Raw genomic sequence first — 9,649 nt, forward strand, 5'->3', positions numbered from 1 at the left:
CATATAATTACCAGTGTTATGTGATATTTATGTGTGCACTCAAATTTCTTTTCTATGATGTTATTTTCTTTCACGATTTACACAATGTTGAAGATAATGCAAAGGATAGTTGCAGATCGGTTATTTTGATTGGTTGAATTATGAGCAAATTGCGGTAACTGATTCACCCCCCCTCCCAGTCACCGGTTAAATACTAACAGATGCACCCTTTATTTTTACTATTTATGGTCCATAGGTGCTTTAGAAAGGTTTTCACCACAAGACTCTTGATCTTTTAATTCTTTTTCACTTTTGCGGTTAAGGATTCCCTCTTCCCCAAAATAGCCTTGAGGATCCAACTTATACATTATGTTTTTCTCGAGATGGTAGTAAGGTGCACACTCAGTTGCCCCCAGAAACTGTAGGAGTGTCATATCATTTTGGAATGTGTCTAAATGTGCAATAGTTTTACCCCAATCAATGATCTCAGGGTGGCGAAGGGGAAGGTCAATTAGGAGTACGGATGTATCAAAGAGGTCAAATGTGTCAAAGGTTGAGGAGCTATCTATATTGTTGTAAGCTTATTTGACAACCTCCTCAAGCGTGTTGTTGATATCGATTGAAATGTTTTCATTATTTCTAGAAGTGCCAACTGACCTTGATGCTTCATGGGAGGGATATCCAAAACCAATCCCTCGATGGTTAACATTGGGGGTTGGATCAATAGGTCTTCTAATTACATTTTCTGCTTGTCCTAGGCCTCCGCCTTGATAATTCCATTTCTTGGTGGCTAACTGGTGAGCCACGAGATATTTCTCTTTGAACTGATTGAGGTGAATATCATTATCCATGGAGACATCCTTGAAGAGCCATTGGTTGATATCCCCTTCTATGACCTCATGATTGAGCTCACCATGAGACTGGAATGTGGAGGAGCTACATTTCTGGACCACGAGTTCTTTCTTCTTCTTCTCTTTGGTGCATTTTCCATGAGCATGTGGATCTAATGGTAGGGAACCTACTGTGAAGGTTCCTTGGAGGGTGTATTAATCGCAACTAACATCATTGATCTTGAGTTGGGAAAAGGAACAGGAAATGGAAGTTTTCTCTTTGGCAGCAGTATGGCATCAGGGACAACATATGAGGAAGATGGAGCTGCAAATGTGGTTCAACTTTCGATGCCTGGGAAAGGATAGGAATATGGAGACGAGGCCTCAAGTGCGCGACAGTACTCGAATGGTTGAGTGTCGCCATGGATCATGATTTCGCATCCTTAAAATAAAAACTTGAGGCATTGGTGGTAAGTGGAAGGGACAGCCTGCATGGCATGGATCCATGGCCAAGCAAGGAGGATATTGAATGGTAGATCAAGATCAACAATGTGGCATAATGTGCTTTGTATGATCGGGCCTACCTAAATTAAGAGGTTGATCATCCCTACTGAGCTTCTCTTAGCATTGTCATAAGCCTTGATGGTAATGCACTGATTGTGCATATTTGCAACAGTGTATCCCACTTGAGTAACAAATTTCAAAGTAAAGAGGTTCAGGGAAGAACCATTATCAATTAGCACTCATTTCATTTTGTATCATTTGACTATGGCTTTGATATTAAGTGAACGGATATGGTCAGCATTTGGGACCATAGCATCGGATTGAGTGAAACTGAGATGGTACGTGGAAGACAAATGTGATACCATGCGTTGGAATTGTGTAGCATCTATGTTAATAGGAACGCAAGCTTCTTGCAATGTGCGCATGAGGATCTCCTGGTGAGTAGGTGAATTTTTTAGTATATCTGATGAATACTAAGAGGGGGGTGAATTAGTATACCAATAATTACTGAACTCAAACTTCTAAATAGTTTAGCAGATAACCAGTATAACAGATTCACTAATAAACCAGTTAAGATAAATGCAAACCAAATAGAAAATAAAGCATTCACCCACAAGAGCACAATCACCATAACACAAGATTTTTGACATGGAAACCCAAATGGGAAAAACTATGGTGAGAAGAAACTCACAAGTAACTATCTACAGAATAGAAACCAGACCGATTAAGGTCATACAATGTTCTTCACCAGAACAGAACCTGTTAGGAATCTAGATCTCTGTTAGGAGATAAGTCATGTTAAAGACTACCTTGTGAGAGGATTTCAGATTCACAGTTGTGAACCACCTTGTTAGAGGATTTACAAAGGCTTTTCTAGGCCTGCTTGGTTAAGGATTTCAGACTTGTCGAAGATGTGAGTAATCAACAAGTGAGTGATCTAGATACTAGCATAGTATGCTTGGTTAGATCCTTGATAACTCACTATTAATGCATTTCAGCATTACTTCAGTCTTCAATATCTCCACACTCTTACTCTTCACATAGACCTAATATTCTCTTCTATGATCGCACATACAAACCCTCGTCATTATTTAAAACCCTAGACATGATGTCCTTATAAAGGAGTTTGATTTCATGTCGGTCCAATAGGATTAAATTACAAGTTCCTAGGTTCAGTGCATCTAGAAACATTTGGTAACACGGCACAAAATCACCGCCAAAGTGTCGGTGGATGATAACTCATCACAGAATACCAGTTGGTAACTCATCACAGAGTAATACCGATTCATATAATTTACCGATTACCGGTTGTCAAAAATGAAAACTAGAAAAATGTTAACTACCGCTTTGCTCCTTCATACCGCTTGAGATCCTCGAACTACTTGAGGTCTTCATACCGCTTGAGGTCTTCAGTCAATTTGTGACTGGTAAACATCTTCTGCAAAACACCGATAGTCTAAAGGCTATAATACATAATACCGGTTGGAACAAATATTGGTTGAGCATAACTCATACATCAAGAAAGTGTACACAAAGCAAGTGTGTGTCCATCAATGACAATCACAACATCATCAAAATGTCAACTATCTCCCCCTTTGGCATTGATGGCAACACTTAGGAAAAATTAGACATCTAAGTGTTTTTACAACAAAAATATGCCATATGCAAAATTACTCCCCCTAAGCATATACACTATCCCTTTTGCAGAAATTACAATGTATACTACTCCCTTAAAGTGGTAACATGAAAGTATACATAACATTCACCAAAATTTTAAATACTACTCCCCCTTTGCCAACAATGACAAAGTAATGCAGAATAACCCTTGTTTCTCATTGTCATTAAAAATTGAGTAAAATGTTCATGACAATAAGGAATGAAACTTATCAAAAACAAACTTAAACTCCTACATAAAAGTCTTCATGGTTAATGACCATGGCTCAAGTAATAAGGTAGCAACCTCACTCTCAATATGCATCTGAGATACATGTTCTTCCATGGCATCAATGGTACTCACCTCTTGAGTTACCGTTAAGGCTTCCATATTGAGAAATCATTTCTAAAGAATTTGCAGTCTGGGTAATAAGACCAGTTGAAGCTCCTGCAAATCTCTTGACTAGTTGTTGATCTCTAATTCTATCCTTGCAGTCTGAAGTTGATAACGATGAATTGTTTGCCCATATGTATTGAATGAGTCATAGGTCAACTTGAAATTGTTGATGTATGCTTGGAACTCCGATTGGAGTTTATCTTTTTGTTTGAGCACATCATCACAAAATAGATGGGGTTGGCTGATTTTGCTCAATAGTAGTTTTCCCTCATCCATAGTAACACTTATATCCTTCTGTTGTTTCTGAAGTTGAGACCGGAGCTCATTCAGTTTCTTGACTAAGGCAGTGTTGAATGCCTTTCCATGCTTCTTCTTTGCATTTGCTTCAGCAACTTCTTTCAGGCATTGGACCTAGTCCTCTACAACGGTACATAGAAGATTAAGCTTTGAAAGAGAGGAATCGGTACTGGGGAGGTTAGTACCGGGAATCAAACTGCTAAGATTGTCAACCATAGTTTGAATAACATCTTGTTCCTTCTTCTTCCTCAATGCTTCCAATCGTTCATGTGTAAGCTTTATGCTTTGAAGAAGCTCCGATTCATCTACAGATTGGAGATCAATAGGACTGGCGATGTCAACCAGTTTGGCTTGACCGTCAGTTGCCTTGGGAGTCTCCACTTGTTTGGCTTGTTCTGCTTCCTTCTCCTATGCTACTCTTTTCTTTTCTTCTTCTTTCTTCTTTTGTTCCTCTTCTTGCTTTTTCTCCTCTTCTTTCTTTTTCTCCTCTTCTTTCTTCTTCTCTTCTTCTTGTTTCCTCTTGTCTTCCACTTTCTTTTTCTCTTCCTCTTTCTTTTTCTCTTCCTCTTTCTCTACTTTCTCCTTATCAGCCTTTTCCTTGTCCAATTTCTCCTTTTCTACAATTTCCTTGTCCTATTTCTCTTTCTCTGCTTTTTCCTTATCCTTTTTCTCCTTCTCTGCTTTTTCTTTATCTTGTTTCTCCTTATCTATGTCTGGAGTGACATCTTCAACATCCAATGCATCCACATCAATAGTGTCAACGTGTTCTGTAACTCTTTCTCCTTCACCATCAAATACCTCATCCAGTTTGGCTGAGGATAGGTTAGGTTCTTGTTCAGCCTTTTTATTGGCCTCAGACACGATGTAATCTAATAGTATCTTTTGCATGTAGATGATTGTCCTTCTCCACTTCAGAGGTTCTACCTTCTAGCAGCCTGAGTCTTCTTCTTCTCATGAAGAAGAGACCTTTATTCTTGTCCATTATCTCAAACAATTCAGTATTGGAGGCATCAGAAAAGTACTAAGAAAAGACTTTCTCCCTTATTTCCTATTTTTTCTCAATGGCAATGCACCATTTATTGTCCAAATAATTGTATAAAGAATAAGGTGTCACCGATCTAATTTCAGATGGCGATCGGTCATTAACACATTGATATTTAATCATTTCCTGCTCTACTTCTTCCTTCTCATTATCAGAAAATTCATCAAAATATTCTTGTAAGTCATCAAGCACCTTTCTCTTAATATTCTTTAAAGTCCTTTGACAATGTGTCAGAGGCTTATAAGAAGAGATATCTATATTTACTGGTATTGATGATGCGGGTACATTACCGGTAGACTTAGCCTTCTTGCTTGATTGCCTGGTTTTCTTAGGCTACACTTCTGGTTCAATATCCTCTAACTCCAGTGAGTTGTTTTTGGTTTTCCGCTTCCTCTCAAATACTTTAGCGGGTGTAACTTCCGATTTCTTCTTGGTAGGTGACTGTTTGGTCACTTTTGGACTTGCTGAGGTAACCGGTGCCGATACCGATGGCACTGCCTTGCCCTTTTTCACTGTAGGATCTTCAACCGGTGTTACCCTCTCTAAGTAGGTGTCGATTCACTTTTTCTTTGCATCTAAAGGTGAGTCAAGAAGGGTAGAGGCATACCCATCCAACATGTCATACATCACTTCATACCCCATAGATTCTACTGCTTCCTTTCTTGGCTCTACCACTTCCATTATGCATTCATCTACCTTTATGATAAAGCAGATGTCATCTTCATATTTCTTTACAATATCTCCAGAAATCCTCATCCTTTGTCTCATTTTCCGTTTGAATTCATCAAAATATTTATTCAGAACCTCAGGATATCTGGTTCCCACTGCTTGGAGACTTTCCCTAATTTGCTTAGTGACCGGTTGCTCAGCAGAATACCACCTACTCCAAGAAAATAGCCTTGAAAGTAGAAAAATAGGCCGATCAAAAGCTGTCCAAACCTGAAACTTAGAGCATTGTCCTATTTGATGGACTTCAGGTTCAATAGAAGTTGCTTCTGCAAACAGGTACACAAATCAAATGAGGTGTCCTCCTAAATCATTATGTAGGCGGCATTCACTGCAGCAGCGGGGACAAAGTTTATTCTGCTAGCATAAAATACCCAGTAGCCAATCACCATGCAAGCATACTTAACCAAATCATCTTTGATGGGGTTGACAGTCATTCCCCATTGGTCGCTCAGAGAATCGGTGAGCTTATTCATTTTAATCTTGATGACCTTCCTTAAAGTTGGCACCTCACCAATGTTATAGAAACTGGTGACAGCATGAATTGCTTCCGGTGTGATATCATGTGTCCGCTTGAGGTACATTTTATCACCATGTACTCTGCTCATGATGCAGATGTGATCTTCTGTGAACTCTTCCAGAAAATAAACCGCATTGTGCAAATTCTTCCTCTCTAGGATGCTATATTCCGATTTGATTTTCTTGTCATCCCCACAGAACAGACCTAGCTGGGAATGAATCACTAGGGATCCTAGGTCTTCCAATTTTCAATCAATATAAGCTGAAATATCTTCCTCAACTATGACTCCAGTGGGTGGGTATCTAGGATAGGGCATTGTATTTCATCTTCTTTTGAATAAAATTCGTTGAGTCTACAGGTGCACTAGAACTGGAGTGCAATGCAGAAGCCATGATTAAATGATAGACAAAAATTTTGAGAAATACCTTCACACTTTGAAATTTAGGGTTTTGCAATGTCGCTCACAACACACCACTTTGGTTGCTGGATTACCGCTTTGGTGTTCTTCACCTGATTGATTGAAAATGATCTCTGGATTCTTCTGCAAGATTTTGAATTCACTTTGAATCGCTTGACGAATTGCTCTTTATCACTCTACACTTGAAAATTCTTCACTCAAAAATAGATAAGTGAAAATGGCATCAAAAATCCTTTTTAAATGATCTTTCACCTACCATAATAAATGCTCCACCGCTAGGGTACAAGCCCTAATTTTGCCTTTTACCGCTTCAAAATCTTCTATCGATTGACAGGTAACATACACCGGTTTAGGTCTTTACCGATATAATATGGGGGTTCAAATATTTCACTGATATGCTCCCCCTAAGCTTTTATGTAGCTCAGTTTGTCAGTTCAGAGACTTCCACACTGGGTGCAGAAACTGGTTCTTCCTGTGACACTTCTTCAAAAAAAAATTCCAAGTTTTATTCATTCCCGCTTGAACAGTTTCAACATCAATATTCCCTTCTGGAGTGACTGGTATATCATCCGATAGGTTCTTTCTCATTCTGCAAGTTTTGGCAGTGTGTCCTAGTTTCTTGCAATGATAGCATACCATTCGAGGTGTTCTCCATGGTCCATTATTCATACTACCATTCTTCCTTCTGCATGTTGCAACAGTGTGACCTCTACCATGGCAGATTAAACAAGTTGCTCTCTAACCATTTGCCACTTGATAGCTACCTAGCCGATGGTCATAGGTATTATACTAGTTGGGATTCCGGTTCACAGAGGGTTCGGGAACAACTCCTTGAATCCTTGGAGGGTATCTCCCAGTGTTGTGTAAAACAGACCTGCATTCAAATGCTCTATGCCCAAACTTGTTGCATGCATAGCAGTTTCCATTGAATCTATTGGATCTAGGCTTATTGTTTAGAAAATAAGGAAAATTATTTCTACACACATTAGCGATATGTCCTTCTTTGAGACAATTAAAGCAAACAGGTTTAAATGGTTGCTTACCTTTATCCTTTGATGTTGGTTGCTTCTTTGATGCTACATCTTTTGTTCCAGAGGTCTCACCTTCCTCATAACTAGAGAAACCAAGTTCAGTGGTATTCTTTACCGGTTTTGCTGATTCAAGCTTTTGCTCTAGCTTAGAAGTACTCTGATTGAATTTGGCAAGTATCTCCTTTGTCTCAGTAAGTTCTTTGGAAATACAAGCATTGGATTTCTTCAAGGTTGTATTCTCAGAAATAGCCATGTTTAGTTCACCTTGCATTTCTTCTTTTTCCACTTTACTCTCTTAGAGATGAGCGGTAAGGGCACTGATTTCTTGCTTCAGCTTGGAGATCTCATGATCTTTGTCTTTTACCAGATCTTCAGCTTTCCTTCGGTTCTCAAGCTCTTGACACATTCTGATAGTCAGTCCTTCCAGTTCCCTTCTCAGGTTGTCATTAGATTCATTCATTTTTTCAACTTCTTCAACTAAGGCATCCATGTCTACTTTATCAGAAGAACTATTTTCGGTAAGCTCCATTAGTTTCTCAGCATGCTCTCTTCTTTTTGCCAAAGAGGCTTTATACTTGACTTTGAGTTCATCATGTTGTCTCTCAGTCTGAGTGAGATGATGAGTAAGTTCCCTCATAGTGTATTCCCCCATATCTCCTTCCAAGTGGTTAGACTTATAGAAAGGTTGGCTTTGATACCAATTGATGAATACTAAGAGGGGGGGTGAATTAGTATACCAATAATTACTGAACTCAAACTTCTAAACAGTTTAGCAGATAAACGGTATAACAGATTCACTAATAAACCGGTTAAGATAAATGCAAACCAAATAGCAAATAAAGCATTCACCCACAAGAGCACAATCACCATAACACAAGATGTTTGACGTGGAAACCCAAATGGGAAAAACCACAGTGAGCAGAAACTCACAAGTAACTATCTATAGAATAGAAACCGATAGAAACCAGACCGGTTAAGGTCAAACTGGTTAAGGTCATACAATGTTCTTCACCAAAATAGATCCTGTTAGGAATCTAGATCTCTATTAGGAGATAAGTCTTGTTAAAGACTACCTTGTGAGAGGATTTCAGATTCACATTTGTGAACCACCTTGTTAGAGGATTTACAAAGGCTTTGCTAGGCCTACCCGGTTAAGGGTTTCAAACTTGTCGAAGATGTGAGTAATCAACAAGTGAGTGATCTAGATACTAGCACAGTATGCTTGGTTAGATCCTTGATAGCTCACTGTTAATGCATTTCAGCATTACTTCAGTCTTCAATATCTCCACACTCTTACTCTTCACATAGACTTAATCTTCTCTTCTATGATCGCACATACAAACCCTCATCATTATTTAAAACCCTAGACATGATGTCCTTATAAAGGAGTCTAATTTCATGTCAGTCCAATAGGATTAAATTACAAGTTCCTAGGTTCAGTGCATCTAGACACATTTGGTAACATGGCACAAAATCACCGCCAAAGTGTTGGTGGATGATAACTCATCACAAAAATATCGGTTGGTAACTAATCACAAAGTAATACCGGTTCATACAATTTACCGATTACCGATTGTCAAAAATGAAGACTGGAAAAATGTTAACTACTGCTTTGCTCCTTTGTACCACTTGAGATCCTCGAACCACTTGAGGTCTTCATACCGCTTGAGGTCTTCAGTCAATTTGTGACCAGTAAACATCTTCTGCAAAACACCGATAGTCTAAAGACTATAATACATAATACCGGTTGAAACAATTATCAGTTGAGCATAACTCATACATCAACAAAGTGTACACAAAGCAAGTGTGTGTCCATCAATGACAATCACAACATCATCAAAATTCCAACAATATCCAGGATGGAAATTTGTGCAGGAGTTTTGCCTAAGTGCTCAAGGATGTTGTACTGCGTAGATACTGACACTAATGGGATGATATTGGATGTGGGGGCCCTAAGGACTGACGTATGAGCCCTCCTAGTAGTTATTATGCATTGAATATCGGCCCATTTAATGTGAATCATGTTAACATGATTATTGGCTTGATAAATGTACCCTAAAGTAGGACCATAATCGAATAGCAAATTGTTATAGTTTATATTATTGGTCATATGACCCTGATTTGCATTGGATTTACTTGCTTCCCATTGGTGTTTGGGAAGAGCGTTCTTATACATGTCTAGGTTGGCATTGAGCAGCTTTCCCATGATAGGATCAACAACAATCTTACCCTAGTCAATGAGGTGCAGAACT

Source organism: Cryptomeria japonica, chromosome 10 (assembly GCF_030272615.1).
Source record: "Cryptomeria japonica chromosome 10, Sugi_1.0, whole genome shotgun sequence".
Lineage (NCBI taxonomy): Eukaryota > Viridiplantae > Streptophyta > Pinopsida > Cupressales > Cupressaceae > Cryptomeria > Cryptomeria japonica.